General features: G+C 47.7%; 1 long non-coding RNA gene across 8 annotated transcripts in view; it reads right to left on the reverse strand.

Annotated features, from left to right (window-relative positions):
• Nucleotides 1-16520, reverse strand: part of CLDN14 — an 81722-nt gene that overhangs the window by 18707 nt on the left and 46495 nt on the right. The window contains exon 1 of one of the 8 annotated variants that reach the window (XR_003111540.3): nt 1440-3515. The exons of 6 other annotated variants lie outside the window; for them this stretch is intronic. This is a non-coding gene — a long non-coding RNA (claudin 14). Of the gene's footprint in view, nt 1-1439; nt 3516-16520 lie in introns of those variants that run through there. One more of the 8 variants, XR_003111545.3, reaches the window with a different exon arrangement.

Here is a 16520-nt window from a genome sequence, read left to right on the forward strand (position 1 = left end):
GAAACATTGAGGGCAGGAGGAGAAAGGAGAGTTAGAGGATGAGCTGACTGGATAGTATCACGGACCCAATGGACATGAGTTTGAGCAAACTGCGGGAGATAGCGAAGGACAGGAAAGCCTGGCGTGCTGCAGTCCACAGGGTCACAAAGAGTAGGGTACGACTTAGCGACTGACAACAACAGAGCAGATGGAGCCAGATAAGAACAGAGGCTGGCATCTGGTCAAACTGATTTTGGATAAACAGCTGAGTCATACATGACTCACCTGGCTATCTACATCATAACAGCTGCTTCCCAGAGTTGTCTAGAAGATGCTAAGATAATATATGTAAAAACCCATAAGCTCTGCAAGGAAGGACACCCAGTACAGGAAGGTGTGTGCTGTTGAAGTTCTGTCATTGTTTCAGATACATCCATCAGGACTTCACTGACGCCAACCCAACTGGAGACCCGGGGCTGAGATGCTGGGGTAACTCCACAGTGGGACTGCGCTCTGGTTTCCCGAGACTTTAAAATGAAACAGAGTAATCAAGCGATTGGAGGCCTTGCAAACAGCAGGAATGAAACCTCCCAGTAGGAAGCTGCCGCCAAAAGCCAGTGTGCTGAGTGCTTTCCAGGGTCCGGGACCTTCTCAGGGCACTAGTCCCAGATCCTGGTCTCCTTTGTCTGTGGCCACCCCAGTGACAGTTCAGACAGTAAAAAATCTGCTGGCAATGCAGGAGACCCAGGTTCAATCCCTGGGTCAGGAAGATCCCTTGGAGAAGGGAATGGCAACGCACTCCAGTCTTCTTGCCTGGAGAATTCCACGGACAGAGGGGCCTGGTGGGCTCCAGTCCACAGGGTTGCCTAGAGTCGGACACGATTGAGCAACCAGCACTTGCTCTGAGTAGGTGGTGGTCCTCCCCAGCAGCTGCCGGGGATGTGGGGTTCAAGGCAGTCGAAGGATTAACTCACTGATCAGATTGCATGGATTTCCCCTCTTCAGTACCAAACCTGACCCTCATTAACCAGAGATCCAGCTCTTCCTCTCCCCCCTCCAGGCCCGTGTCTGCGTGCTGGGGGGTGAGGGGGGGATACGTCTCCCAAGTCTGGAGGCCCTTGACCCCCCTCAGTACACGAGGGGCAGTGACAACAAGCTCTGTAAGCTGACACTCACAGATCCAGCCCCCCAGCCCCAGGCTATGCCAGTGATGAAAGTGTTCTGCTGCCCAAACGCTCAGGAACTGGACTCTGTCCGTCCCTCCTGGCTCTTGAGAAGCCGGGCTGTCTCCATACCCGGAGCAGGGTCCCCAGGGTGCTCCCCACCCAAGGCCCAGGCACAATGGCCCTTCTGCAGGGGATGACATCTCCCGCCCATAGCACCCCCGCCCGCACACAGACCCCAGACAGACCACTGCTGACCCCAAGCCCTCCCACCGCGTCTCCCAGCCCCACACTCACATGCAGCGCCCTTGTAGTCCCAGCCGCCTCGCTGGATTCCCAGCGGCTGTGGGAACTGGCCGGGCGCCAGGCGGCCTGACCCACGGACTCCACCGGACTCTGCCGCCCTCCCGACCTCCCTCTTTCACTGACTGGCAGCTTCAAGGCCAGGGCATCTGAGCAGCTGGCAGCTAGACAATTACTGTGTCCTTTGGGATGAGCCTGTGTAGGCACACGTGTCATTTGGTTGGATGGTTAACTGCCCTGTCCGCTGGGCCAAGGCAGACATTCAGGACCAACCAGAAATGCCATCTCTGCCCTTTGGAAAAAACGCCTGATACATCAGAGCATCGTCATCTCCTCCCTAAAACACTCTCTGGAGATTCTCCGGGACTGGACAAAGCCTGGACCACTCCGCGGGGTGTCAAAGGCCATCCACGTCCAGACTGGCCCACCTGCCTGCTCTCTGCATCCTCACTTCTCCACATCCTTGTTCATCACCCCGCAAGGGACCGTGCAATTCCTGCCAGTGACTGAGACCCGCACGCATACCCTCCTGCTGCCCTGACCACCCAGCCTGCTCTGGGCCGGTGACCTGGCCATCGCCTTGTTGCTTTGGACTTTTGTTCCATTGAGCAACACGAAGTTTCTCAACCAGCGGGCTGCTGGGCATCTGTCAGTGAGTTCTGATCAACATGCAACTGTTTTTTTTGCTTTGTTATTTCTGCCTACATTTGCAGACATGGGTGGTTCAGGGACGTCGGTGGGGTGTGTGTGTGTTGTAGGCACAGGGCAGATAAAGGGACGGTTTGTGATTAGTTGGAGAAGCATGTTCAAGCATGACTCAAGAACCCAGCGAATTCAATACCATCAGTAACAGTCCCCAGATGGCTCTTCTGAAAGTTAGGACTGCAGGAGAGGTTGGCCAAGGGAATTGGGCTGTGCTGGGATTCAGAATGGCTGAGAACCCCTTGTCACAACTAACTTGTCACACACATCTGTCCCTGCCTCATTAATATCATCAATGAATCTCCAAGAGCAGTGACTATGCTCCTGAGTTCTTTCCCCAGCGCTCATCAACCTGCCTGACTCTGGCTGGTGCTTAGGAAAAGACACGGTGAAGGGACTCAGGTGTGGGATAGTGGCCTGGGCGTGGACCTGAGCCTGTCCTGTATCCCTGGCAATGGGACTGGGAAGGCAGGGATGGGAGCATCTTGTGTCTGGGGTCTTCAGAAGTGCCTGTGAGTTATCAAAGATTGAGGATTAACAACCCACATCCACATAGCTTGCTTTTTTTTTTGTCTCTTCTCCAGAAATAACTGTCCTAAACAAGATCATCTTTAGTTCAGGGTCATTCATAAGCCCTGATCCTCTTCTATTAATATTTAGAGATAGCTCACTATATTTTATATACTAAAAAAATGCACCCATATTATTTATAATATTATGCTGGGAACTTCTTTGAAATTATTTTGTAATTTTGCCTCTGGGATGATTCGGCTCCATGTGATACATTTCATTCACAACTGCCTTTGATTTCTTGACCTTGATGGTAGAATCTTAGGCAGTCCTGCAGAGAGAGACAGCCTCTAATTGTGATAAAATATCATGACATTTTTGAGAACACTGCACTTAGTAATGAAAGAGGTGAACATAACGTTAACGTTTTGCAGACTTCCGTAAAAACTTGATTTTCCTCTGGAACAACTCAGTCCTATTCTGGGCTGAAGAGTGAAAGCTCCCAGGCCTGCAGCCCTGGTCTGTGGTTGCTGGTGGACAAAAGGGCCTTTGCCCTCTGACTTTTCTGAGGGCAAAGTCAGAGGGGCTCTCTGTGACTCAATCCAAGTGTAAAAGTATCGATCTATTTTTCATTTGTTGAGTATTTCTTGAATTACAGCATGTGTGAGTTTGATGGGAAGACAGACACTGCCGCTTCATCCTCAGACTATGGGGGTCACTGGTACATGGAGCAGCTGCACCAGTGATCATTAGGCAAGGAAGCTAGGCTTGGGAAAGCTAGATGGGGAAACAGTGGAAACAGTGACAGACTTTATATTTGGGGCTCCAAAATCACTGCAGATGGTGACTGCAGCCATGAAATTAAAAGACGCTTACTCCTTGGAAGGAAAGTTATGTCCAACCTAGACAGCATATTAAAAAGCAGAGACATTACTTTGCCAACAAAGGTCTGTCTAGTTAAGGCTATGCTTTTTCCAGTAGTCATGTATGGATGTGAGAGTTGGACTATAAAGAAAGCTGAGCACCAAAGAATTGATGTTTTTGAAATGTGGTGTTGGAGAAGACTCTTGAGAATCCCTTGGACTTCAAGGAGATCTCACCAGTCAGTCCTAAAGGAAATTAGTCCTGAATATTCATTGGAAGGACTGATGTTGTAGCTGAAACTCCAATACTTTGGCCACCTGATGCAAAGAGGTGACTCATTTGAAAAGACCCTGATGCTGGGAAAGATTGAAGGCGGGAGGAGAGGGGGATGACAGGGGATGAGATGGTTGGATGGCATCATTGACTCGATGGACATGAGTTTGAGTAAACTCTGGGAGTTGGTGATGGACAGGGAGGCCTGGCGTGCTGCAGTCCACGGGGTCACAAAGAGTTGGACATGACTAGCAACTGAATTGAACTGAACTAGGTGTGGGGCTCCAGCCCTCCTCTCCCACCCAGGATTCTCATCATCGCTCCTCCCCACTGCCATCCAGATCTGCCCTTAGATCTTTTTTAAACTCTAAGGTGTAAATGACTAATAACGGTTTAACATATTGTTCCTCCCAGGAGGTATTTTTAAGTCTAATGGATAAAGATTTAGTAGTGAAATTTCAAACACCAATCAGGGTGTACAGGAGGATTTGGGAAAGGATGGTGGTGAGCATTTTTTTTTTAACACCTCCAATCACTCCATTAGGGCTTCCCAGGTGGCACAGTGATAAAGAATCTGCTTCCTAATTCAGGAGATCCCAGAGACTGATTCGGGTTCAACCCCTGGCTCAGGGAGATCCCCTGGAGGAGGACATGGCAACCCACTACAGTATTCTTGCCCAGAGAATCCCATGGACAGAGGAGCCTGGTGGGCTACCATCCATGGGGTCTCAAAGAGTCAGACCTGACTGAGCACGCATGTATAGGCAGTCATTCCATTGAATTAGCGCAACTTGTCTTTGCGGATATGATTGAAACCAGTAGATATTTTGGAATAAATGGATGGATGATGGATGAATGGGTGGACAGACAGATGATGAATGTGTAGTTGAGTGATGAATACTGTTGTTGGTTAGCTACTAAGTCATGTCTGACTCTTTGCGATCCCGTGAACTGTATCCCGCCAGACTCCTCTGTTCACAGGATTTCCCAGACAAGAATATTGGAGAAGGTTGCCATTTCCTTCTCCAGGAGATCTTCCTGACCCAGGGACTGAACCCCTGTCTCCTGCACTGGCAGGCAGATTCTTTATCACTGAGCCATCAGGGAAGCCCATTGGTGGATGAATAGATAATCTTTATTCTATCTAGACTGGTCGTTGAAGCTTGATTTATTTTATGATTCCTCATAGAGCCAGGCTAGGGGCTAACATACATTAAGAAGTTGGTAGAAGTTTGTAGAATAAATGGATAAGTAAAAAGAATGTTATGATTTTCAGTTACTATAATACTTTGGGTCCCCTTGGAGTGGACTCAGCTATCTTGCTGGGATAGAAGCCCCTGTAAAACTTGACCTTGATCAATTTATTGGCAGTAAATCCTGCCAGACACACAAGACTTCCATGGAATCCTTTCTGAGTGGTTTCATGTTAACTATGCAGAGCTCTGACTTTCAGTGAATTCCTGGTATTAATAATAACAATGATACTGAACTCATTGTGGGTTAGTTATTGTTTTAAGCACATCACATATATTTAATAATTTTATCCTAAAAACAGCCTGATGCTTGGGTATAGTATCAGCCCTTCCACCAATTTAATGGATGGGAAAATGGAGGCTCTGAGAAGTTAAATAACCTGTTCAAGGTCACATTAATAGGTGTAGGCAGGATTTGAATACAGGCAGATTGACCTCATCATCTGGGCTCATATCATGATATAGTCAGCACTTGGTATCTGTGGGTTTGGCATTCACAGATTTAATCAACCATGAGTCAAAAATATGTGAAAAAAATTTTCTAGAAAGTTCCAAAATACAAAACTTGAATTTGCTATGTGCTGTCAGATATTTGTGTTGTTGGAAGAGGGTGTTTGCTATGACCAGTGCGTTCTCTTGGCAAAACTCTGTTAACCTTTGCCCTGTTTCATTTCGTACTCTAAGGCCAAATTTGCCTGTTACTCCAGGTATCTCTTGACTTCCTACTTTGCATTCCAGTCCCCTATAATGAAAAGGACATCTTTTTTTTTTTTTTTTTGGTGTTAGTTCTGAAGGTCTTGTAGGTCTTCATAGAACTGTTCAACTTCAGCTTCTTCAACATTACTGGTTGGGGCATAGACTTGGATTACTGTGATATTGAATGGTTTGCCTTGGAAACGAACAGAGATCATTCGTTTTTGAGATTGCATCCAAGTACTGCATTTCAGACTCTTTTGTTGATTGTAATGCCTACTCCATTTCTTCTAAGGGAGTCTTGCCCACAGTAGTAGATATAATGGTTATCTGAGTTAAGTTCACCCATTCCAGCCATTTTAGTTCACTAATTCCTAAAATGTCAACGGTCACTCTTGCCATCTCCTATTTGACCACTTCTAATTGACCTTGATTCATGGACCTAACATTCCAGGCTCCTCTGCAATATTGTTCTTTACAGCATCGGACTTTACTTCCATCACCAGTTACATCCACAACTGGGTGTTGTTTTTGCTTTGGCTCTGTCTCTTCATTCTTTCTGGAGTTATTTCTCCACTCTTCTCTAGTAGCATATTCGGCACTTACTGACCTGGGGAATTCATCTTTCAGTGTCATATCGTTTTGCCTTTTCATACTGTTCATAGGATTCTCAAGGTAAGAATACTGAAGTGGTTTGCCATTCCCTTCTCCAGTGGACCACATTTTGTCAGAACTCTTCACCATGACCCGTCCGTCTTGGGTGGCCCTAAATGGCATGGCTCATACTTTCATTGAGTTAGACGAGGCTGTGGTCCATGTGATCAGTTTGATTAGTTTCCTGTGATTGTGGCTTTCATTCTGTCTGCCCTCTGATGGATAAGGATAAAAGGCTTATAGAAGCTTCCTGGTGGGAAAGACTGACTGTGGGGGAAACTGGGTCTTGTTCTCATGGGCGGGGCCATGCTCAGTAAATCTTTCATCCAATTTTCTGTTGATGGACAGGGCTGTGTTCCCTCCCTGTTGTTTGATCTGAGACCAAACTATGGTGGAGTTAATTAAGATAAAGGCGACCTCCTTCAAAAGGTCCCATGCATGCACTATTGCACCCAGTGCCCCTACCCTGCAGCAGGCCGCTGCTGACATACAGCTCCACCAGAGACTCCTGAACACTCACAGGCAAGTCTGGATCAGTCTCTCGTGGGGTCACTGCTCCTTTCTCCGGGGTCCTGGTGCACACAAGATTTTGTTTGTGCCCTCCAAGAGTCTGTTTCCCCAGTCCTGTGTAAGTTCTGGTGGCTCTATGGTGGGGTTAATGGTGACCTCCACCAAGAGGGCTTATGCCATACCCAGGTCTGCTGCACCCAGAGCCCCTGCCCATGTGGCAGGCCACTGCTGACCTGTACCTTCACAGGAGACACTCAAACCCTCAAAGGCAGGTCTGGCTCAGTCTCTGTGGGGTCTCCTGGTGCATACAAGATTTTGTTTGAGCCCTCCGAGCATCTCTGGCAGGTATGGGGTTTGATTCTAAATGCGATTTTGCCCCTCCAACCATCTTGCTGGGGTTTCTCCTTTGCCCTTGGATGTGGGGTATTCTTTGCCACCAAAGATGGAGAAACTCTATACAATGAGAAAAAACAAGACTGGAAGCTGACTGTGGCTCAGGTCATGAACTCCTTATTGCAAAATTCAGACTTAAATTGAAGAAAGTAGGGAAAACCACTAGATCATTCAAGTGTGGCCTAAATCAAATCCCTTATGATTATACAGTAGAAGTGATTCAAGAGATTAGATCTGATAGACAGAGTACCTGAAGAACTACAGATGGAAGTTCTTGACATTGTACCAGAGGCAGGGATCAAGACCATCCCCATGGAAAAGAAATGCAAAAAGGCAAAATGGCTGTCTGGGGAGGCCTTACAAATAGCTGAGAAAAGAAGAAATACTAAAGGCAAAGGAGAGAAGGAAAGATATACCATCTGAATGCAGAGTTCCAAAGAATAGCAAGGAGAGATAAGAAAGCCTTCCTCAGTGATCACTGCAAAACAATAGAGGAAAACAGTAGAATGGGAAAGACTAGAGATCTCTTCAAGAAAATTAGAGATACCAAGGGAACATTTCATGCAAAGATGGGCTCGATAAAGGACAGAAATGGTATGGACCTAACAGAAGCACAAGATATTAAGAAGAGGTGGCAAGAATACACAGAAGAACTATACAAAAAAGATCTTCATGACCCAGATAATCACAATGGTGTGATCACTCACCTAGAGCCAGATATCCTGTAATGCAAAGTCAAGTGGTCCTTAGGAAGCATCATTACAACCAAAGCTAATGGAGGTGATGGAATTCCAGTTCAGCTATTTCAAATCCAAAAAGATGATACTGATAAAGTGCTGCACTCAATATGCCAGCAAATCTGGAAAACTCAGCAGTGGCCACAGGACTGGAAAAGGTCAGTTTTCATTCCAATCCCAAAGAAAGGCAATGCCAAAGAATGTTCAAACTACTGCACAATTGCACTCATCTCACAGCTAGCAAAGTAATGCTCACAATTCTCCAAGCCAGGTTTCAACAGTATGTGAACTGTGAACTTCGAGGTGTTCAAGCTGGTTTTAGAAAAGGCAGAGGAACCAGAGATCAAATTGCCAACATCTGTTGGATCATCAAAAAAGCAAGAGAGTTCCAGAAAAACATATTTACTTCTGCTTTATTGACTATGCCAAAGCCTTTGACTGTGTGGATCACAAAAAACTGTGGAAAATTCTTCAAGAGATGGGAATAGCAGACCACCTGACCTGCTTCCTAAGAAATCTGTATGCAGGTCAAGAAGCAAAAGTTGGAACTGGACATGGAACAATAGACTGGAACAATTTCCAAATTGGGAAAGGAGTAGGTCAGGGTTGTATATTGTCACCCTGCTTATGTAACTCATGTGCAGAGTACATCATGTGAAATGCCAGTCTGGATGAAGCACAAGCTGGAATCAAGATTGCTGGAATCAATAACCTCAGATATGCAGATGACACCACCCTTATGGCAGAAAGTGAAGAAGAAGTAAAGAGCCTCTTGATGAAAGTGAAAGAAGAGAGTGGAAAAGTTGGCTTAAAACTCAACATTCAAAACACGAAGATCATGGCATCCGGTGCCATCACTTCATGGCAAATAGATGGGGAAACAATGGAAACAGTGACAGACTCTAATTTCTTGGGCTCCAAAATCACTGCAGATGGTGACTGCAGCCATGAAATTAAAAGACGCTTACTCCTTGGAAGAAAAGTTATGACCAACCTAGACAGTATATTAAAAAGCAGAGACATTAGTTTGCCAACAAAGATCCATCCAGTCAAAGCTATGGTTTTTCCAGTAGTCATGTATGGATGTGAGAGTTGGACTATAAAGAGAGCAGAGTGCCAAAGAATTGATGCTTTTGAACTGTGGTGTTGGAGAAGACTCTTGAGAGTTCCTTGGACTGCAAGATCTCACTAGTCCATCCTAAAGGAAATCAGTCCTGAATATTCATTGGAAGGACTGGTGCTGAAGCTGAAACTCCAATACTTTGGCCACCTGAAGCGAAGAACTGACTCATTGAAAAAGACCCTGATGCTGGGAAAGATTGAAGGCAGGAGGAGAAGGGGATGACAGAGGATGAGATGGTTGGATGGCCTCACCGACTCAATGGACATGAGTTTGAGCAAACTCCAGGAGTTGGTGATGGACAGGGAAGCCTGGCATGCTGCAGTCTGTGGTGTCGAAAAGAGTCAGACACGACTGAGCAACTGAACTGAGCTGACTCAACTGTCAGCTATTTATATTATACTTGGTATTATAAGGAACTTGAGATGCTTTAACGTGTATGGGAGGATGTGCATAGGTTATATATGCAAATACTATGCCGTTTTAATACAAAGGACTTGAGCATCCTCCATTTTGGCTCAGGGGAGGAGGCTGGCGCAGCTACCTGCAGATACCAAGGGACAAGGGTGTGTGTGACATGTCCAAAGTTAGCTGGAAGCGGCAAGCTCTCCTCGAACCCCGGCTCAGCTCAGCATCACCGAGCCATCTGCACTGACAGGTGGATTTGTTTTTGACTCAGCTCTGCCCCCATCTCTGCTGGGTTCAGGTGGCCTGTGGGCGGAGCTCAGTTCCTGGCCAGCTTTGCATCTCATAGACCACGGGCTGTACTGTGAGCACAGAGCTGTCACTTTCTTTCAAACCATCAACCTGTTTGCAGAGGAACTGCCTGGCTGGGCCTTGGACTGTTCCTGACTCTCTATCTGGGGTTGCAGACGCTGTGTCCCGTGAGGTCCAGAAAGCAAAGCTCAAGGTAGCTCCCTCTCGTGAGGCCTTCTGAGGGGTCACATGGTGAAGGACAGGGGGATTCTTCTCTGCTTACAGGTAACTGGAAAGCACAAGTCAGTCTTGGAAAGGGAGTCCCCATCTTTGGTTGAAAGAACCTGACCTCACGGTTGGTGAGGATGCGGTTGAATGGGATGATGGATGGCACCTTGTCCAGCACAGGGATCACTGAAGGAGAGGTTCTGTCACCCCTTTGTGGAGAGGGCTGTGGTGGGCACCCGCAGGCTAAGTGCTGGTTTGGGGGCTGGGACCTTTGGGATCCCAGCACTGATGATGTCGTTACCCACGGCAGGCCCATCTTGGGGGAAGAGACTCCTTTCCCACCTGCCTTTGGCTTAGGTGGGGTGAGAAAGCCGGGACCAGCCCAGCTGCGTACCTGAGTGGACCATGGTGTCAGCAACAGACATTTCAACACAATCCAGTGTTTGCTAATTGCTCTCGTGTACTCTGGACACAGGAAGATTTAACCTTTTGGATGAGATAGATACCAGTAACTTTCCAGCTGAGAAGCCAGGGATCATCTGATAAGTGACAACCAAAAAATTATGTCTTAAACTATAAAGAGGTCAAAAGAATGGAACGTGGGTTCTCAGCAGAAATCTGCACAAAAGTCTGTATAATCAAACCTAGGGTTTTCCTGGTAGTCCTATACAGAAGTGAGAGCTGGACAATAAAGAAGGCTGAGTGCCAAAGAATTGATGCTTTTGAATTGTGCTGGAGAAGACTCTTAAGAGTCCCTTAGAGAGCAAGGAGATCAAACCAGTCAATCCTAAAGGAAATCAACCCTGAATATTCATTGGAAGGACTGATGCTGAAGCTCCAATACTTTGGCCACCTGATGAGAAGAGCTGACTCACTGGAATAGACTGATGCTTGGAAAGATTGAGGGCAGGAGGAAAAGGAGACGACAGATGATGAGATGGTTAGATAGCATCATGGACTCAATGGATATGAGTTTGAGCAAGCTCTGGGAGATAGTGAAGGACAATGAATCCTGTCATGCTGCAGTCTATGAGTGCAAAGAGTTGCACACAACCTAGCAACTGAACAACAACAGCAATGCTCGCTATTCACAATAGCCAAGAGGTGGCTATTCACAATAACCCAGATGCTCATAGGCGGGTAAACGGATAAGCAAAGAGTGGACTAGCCAAATGATGGAATATTTCTTAGCCTTAAAAAGGAATGAAATTCTGATATATGCTACCACGTGGATGAACCTTGAAGACATTATGCTAAGTGAAATAATCCAGTCACAACAGGTCACTGTTATATGATTCAGCTAACTTATAAGGTCTGAGTAGCACAGTAAAGAATCTACCTGCAATGCAGGACACCTGGGTTTGATCCCTGGGTTGGGAAGATCCCCTGGAGAAGGAAATGGCAATGCACTCTAGTAATCTTGCCTGGATAATTCCATGGACAGAGGAGCCTGCTGGGCTACAGTCCATAAGGTTGCCAGAGTTGGACACGACTTAGCAACTAAACCACCACCAAAGTAGTGCGAGTCAAGTTGGATTCAGAAGCATCCCTCTTCTAGCTACATCTGACAACTAATGCCAAATCCAGATCCTGGCCACCTGGCAGGATGAACCACTTGGTCTCAGGGGATTTAAGGTCATGAGCATTTTCTGCAGCAAATGCTTCCTTTCTCATGGGCTCATCGTGGTTATACCACTCTGCCTGAGTGGGCAGGCTTGGCATCACAGGAGGAGGTGGTGTGCAGCCGTGAAGCCGACCACAGGTCTCTGCGGGCGGGTAGCATCAGGTGGGGCTGGAGAAGGCTGCCAGGTCATCCACCTGCCGACCCGGCCTCCCTGGACTCCTCCTAATTGCTACCCCTTGACTCAGAAAATCCCGTGACGCCAGGTGTCTCACCTTGGGGTGCTTCGTGCCTTGTAATTTACTAAGTGCTCTCGCACAGACTGTTACTGAATCACGCAGACACCTCTAAGAGGCAGCTGCTATCATCGCCAGGCATCTGGTCCCGCCCTCACAGACAATCAGAGAAAGAGCCGAGCTCCTGATCTAAGCACGGAGTTCTCTCCTGCACAAGCTGCCAGCCCGGTGTCGCCAACCCTCCTTCTGGCTATTAGAAAAGCCGGTGGTTATGAGCAGCTGGGTTCTAGGTGGCGCTCTGGAAGCAAGCCCCAAGCCCATGGCCGAGATTCACTGAGTGAACAAGCGTGGGTCTCAGCACAGTTTTGTGAAAGGTCTTTCCTCCACCCTGGAGGCTAGCTTACATCCATTACAGCTAATGGGCCAGGATGACTTGGACAGGGTCTTGCTTGAAACACCTTCAAAAATACCTCGGTTGCCATGAATTTACCCAGGCAGCACATGGATGAGAGTCAGAGGCTCCTGAGATGTGTTTAGATACTACCAGGGCCTTTTCAAAAGGGAGAGGAACCTGAATATTGACTCTGATCATCTGGGAAGATGCTTGTTCACACTGCCCTCCACCTCTGCTTCCTGCCCCATCCTCTCTTGTTTATACACATGCACACCTGTGCACACACAATGGACCCATGGACACACAGTGGGCTTCAAGGGCTTCCTTGGTGGCTCAGATGGTAAAGAATCTGCCTGCAATGTGGGAGCCCTGGGTTCAATCCCTGGGTTGGGAAGATGCCCTGGAGAAGGGCATGGCAACCCACTGCAGTATTCTTGCCTGGAGAATCCCCATGGACAGAGGAGCCTTGTGGGCTATAGTCCATGGGGTCGCAAAGAGTCAGGCATAACTGAGCACAGCAGCACACACATTCGCACAAACACATAGACCCACACTTTTTCTTAAAGTCAATTTTGGCAGCAGCAAAGCTGAATATTTCTAATCCTCTGTAAATAAGGTAAAAAGGAGGACCTCCCTGGTGGTTCAGGGGTTAAAAAACAAATCCGCCTGCCATTGTGGGAGACACAGGTTCAATCCCTGGTCTGGAAAGATCCCACATGCCTCCAAGCAACTAAGCCCATGCACCACAACTACTGAGCCTGTGCTCTTGAACCTGAGAGCCACAACTACTGAGCCCTTGAACCACAACTATTGAAGCCTGCATGTCTGCACACCCTGGAGCCCATGAGAGGCCACTGCAGCGAGAAGCCTGCTCACTGCAAGGAAGAGTAGCCCCCGCTCACCACAACTAGGGAAAAGCCTGTGTAGCAACGAACACCCAGCACAGCCAAAAATAAATACTTAAAATATCAAAAATAAGGTAAAAAGGAGAACAACTTTGAACCAGAGAAAGAGCTTCCTTCCATCAGGTGAAATGAGGAGGCTAAATGCCGAATGCCCTTCACCACGTTCAGTCCCAAACACTGGGCAGTGGCTTCCCCGAGCCTTGACTCCAGCAAATTGACAGGGCCATGTGGGGACCGCAGGGCACATTCCGGTCTGTGAACCAGGGTCCCCCCTCACGGTCTCCTCTCTAAGGCTCACGCTCTGAAACAAGTCACTTCCACTGCTCTCCACAGTGTTCCATGATCCAGAATCTCCCTTCGCAGCCGGCGGCCTCTCGCGTAAAGAGGATCACCAGAACCCAGGACCGTGCACTCGAAGCTTGTGAAGGCAGAGCAGCGGAGAAGGTACTGTTACAGCGAGACCAGGAAAATAAAGAAAGGGAGCCCAAGGTCAACTTAACACGAGTTTTTTTTTTTTTTTTTTTCCAAGTGCTTGGGGGATTTTTCATGTTGGTTTCATGGAAATTTATTTTTGCAGAGGAGACTGTGTTTGCTACAAGATCTTGCTGTGTTCATTTAGCCCAGTAATAAAAACCATCTGCCTGAAATCCTTTTTGGAAAGAGAAGGGGTATAAACAAATAAGCAAATGGTTATAAAAGACCAGGGGGAGGAGGAGGGCTGTTTCGGAAGGAGGGGAAGGTGAACCCAGAGCAAGTGCGAAAGGCCAGTATTTACAGGAGCTCTGACTTCTGAAGGGACGTGTCAGGCTGTTATGAAAACATATATTGGGTTCAAGTAAATATGGCATGTTTGGGAGGACAAGTGAGGAGAAGGCACCACTCTCTTCCCAGGCTCTCGTCTGGGCTTGGGGTTTTATCACAGGAGTCAGAACGATATTAGGGGGACTTCCCTGGTGGTCCAGTGGTTGAGAATCTGCCTTGCAATGCAAGGGACACAGGTTCGATTCCTGGTTGGGGAGCTAAGATCCCATATGTTTGGGGGCAACTAAGTCTGAGCACTGCAACTTGAGAAGCAAGCCCACAACTGCTGAGCCCACGCACCACAACTAGAGAGAAGCCTGCACACCACAGTGAAAGATCCTGCCTGCCTCAGCTAAAGACCTGACACAGCTAAATAAATAAATAATTATTTTTAAAAAGAACAATATTAGGAAACATTAACCTAGGAGCCCCAAACTCACATCTACTGGGAACCTCAGGTAATGGTGGTGTAGCCACTCAGTCGTGTCCAACTCTTTTGTGACCCCATGGGCTGTAGCCTGCAAGGCTCCTCTGTCTCTGGGGTTTCCCAGGCAACAATACTGGAGTGGGTTGTCATTTCCTTCTCCAGGGGATCTTCCCGACCCAGGGATGGAACCCTGGTCTCCTGCATTGCACGTGGTCTCCTGCAAAATTTTTTACCAACTGAGCTATCAGGGAAGCCCTAAGAACCTCAGACATGACCTTATTGGGAAACCGTCTTTGTAGATTTAATTAGTGAAGGTCATACTAGATTGCTAAGACTAGATTGGTAAAGACTAGATTGGTCCTAAAGGAGATCAGTCCTGGGTGTTCATTGGAAGGACTGATGTTGAAGCTGAAATTCCAATACTTTGGCCACCTGATGAGAAGAGCTGACTCACTTGAAAAGACCCTGATGCTGGGAAAGATTGAGGGTGGGAGGAGAAGGGGACGACAGAGGATGAGATGGTTGGATGGCATCACCGACTCAATGGACATGAGTTTGAGTAAACTCCGGGAGTTGGTGATGGGCAGGGAGGCCTGACGTGCTGCGGTTCATGGGGTTGCAAAGAGTCAGACACGACTGAGCAACTGAACTGAACTGATACTAGATGGGAGCGAACCCTAAATTGAATGGCTGTTGTCCTCACAGGAAGAGAAGAGACACACAGAAGAGAAAACCATATGAAGACAGAGCGGTTGGGATGATGCACCTAAAAGCCAAGGGAAGCCAAGGGATGCCAGGAGCCAGCAGAGGCTGAAAGAGGCTGGATGGATTCTCCTCTACAGCCCTCAGAGCCTTCAGGGAGGACCACCCTGCTGACACCTTGATTTGGGGCTTCTGGCTTCTAGAACTGGGAGAGGATAACATTCTGTTGTTTTAAGCTTCCTAGTTTGTGATGAATTATTATGGAAACTCGGGCAGCCCCTTTATGGCTGGGAGCTGCATAGGCTGGGACAGATGGGGCATATTAGGACCAAGAACATGGTCAAAGGGCTTCCCGGGTGACTCAGTGGCAAAGAATCTGCCTGCCAAGCAAGAGACACAGGCTTGATCTCTGGGTCGGGAAGATCCTCTGGAGAAGGAAATGGCAACCCGCTCCCGTATTCTTGCCTGGAGAATCCCCCTGGACAGAGAAACATGGCAGGCTACAATCAATGGGGTCACAAAAGAGTTGAACATGACTTACCGACTAAATAACAGCCACAACAACGTGACCAAATTCTTGGCCCCTAAGTTAGGAGCATAAGTCCATGAGTAGGGCAGAATGGACTTTGAAATAATATATTGATATAGTTTTTCTTTTTTCCATTTTGATTTGTTTTCCTTTCACTGAAAGAGAGAGAAAGACTCTTCTGGGCTCAAGGATTGAGAAGACAGCCTGAGTGACCTTCAGGGTCACCTCCATGGACAGGTGGGGTCCTCTAAATGTCCCAGCTGAGTTGGGAAATGGTGAGTAGAGACAGTTGCCCCTCTGGCTTCCTGAGGAGGCATGACATGGAGAAGTAGCAGGAAGGACCAGGTTTTGGCTTCTGACAGCTAATATAGGTTATGTCTCCAGCAAGACAGTGTTCTTGAAGGCCAAGTATTGGCAAGAGATAATTTTCAAAATTCCTTTAGGTCCTGTGTGTGTGCTCTTGTGTGCTCAGTCATGTCCAACTCTTTGAGGCCCCATGGACTGTAGCCCACTAGGCTCCTCTGTCCATAGGATTTCCCCAGGCAAGAATACTGGAGTGGGTTGTCATTTCCTTTTCCAGTGGATCTGCCCAACCCAGGGATCAAACCCAGGTCTCCTGCATCTCCTGAACTGGCAGGTGGACTCTTTACCACTAGTGCCACCTGGGAAGCCGGCTTTGGCTCTTCAGTTCAGTTCAGTTCAGTCGCTCAGTCGTGTCCGACTCTTTGTGACCCCATGAATCATAGCACGCCAGGCCTCCCTGTCCATCACCAACTCCCGGAGTTCACTCAAACTCATGTCCATCGAGTCAGTGATGCCATCCAGCC

The sequence above is a fragment of the Bubalus bubalis genome, chromosome 1 (genome assembly GCF_019923935.1).
Source record: "Bubalus bubalis isolate 160015118507 breed Murrah chromosome 1, NDDB_SH_1, whole genome shotgun sequence".
Taxonomy (NCBI): Eukaryota; Metazoa; Chordata; class Mammalia; order Artiodactyla; family Bovidae; genus Bubalus; species Bubalus bubalis.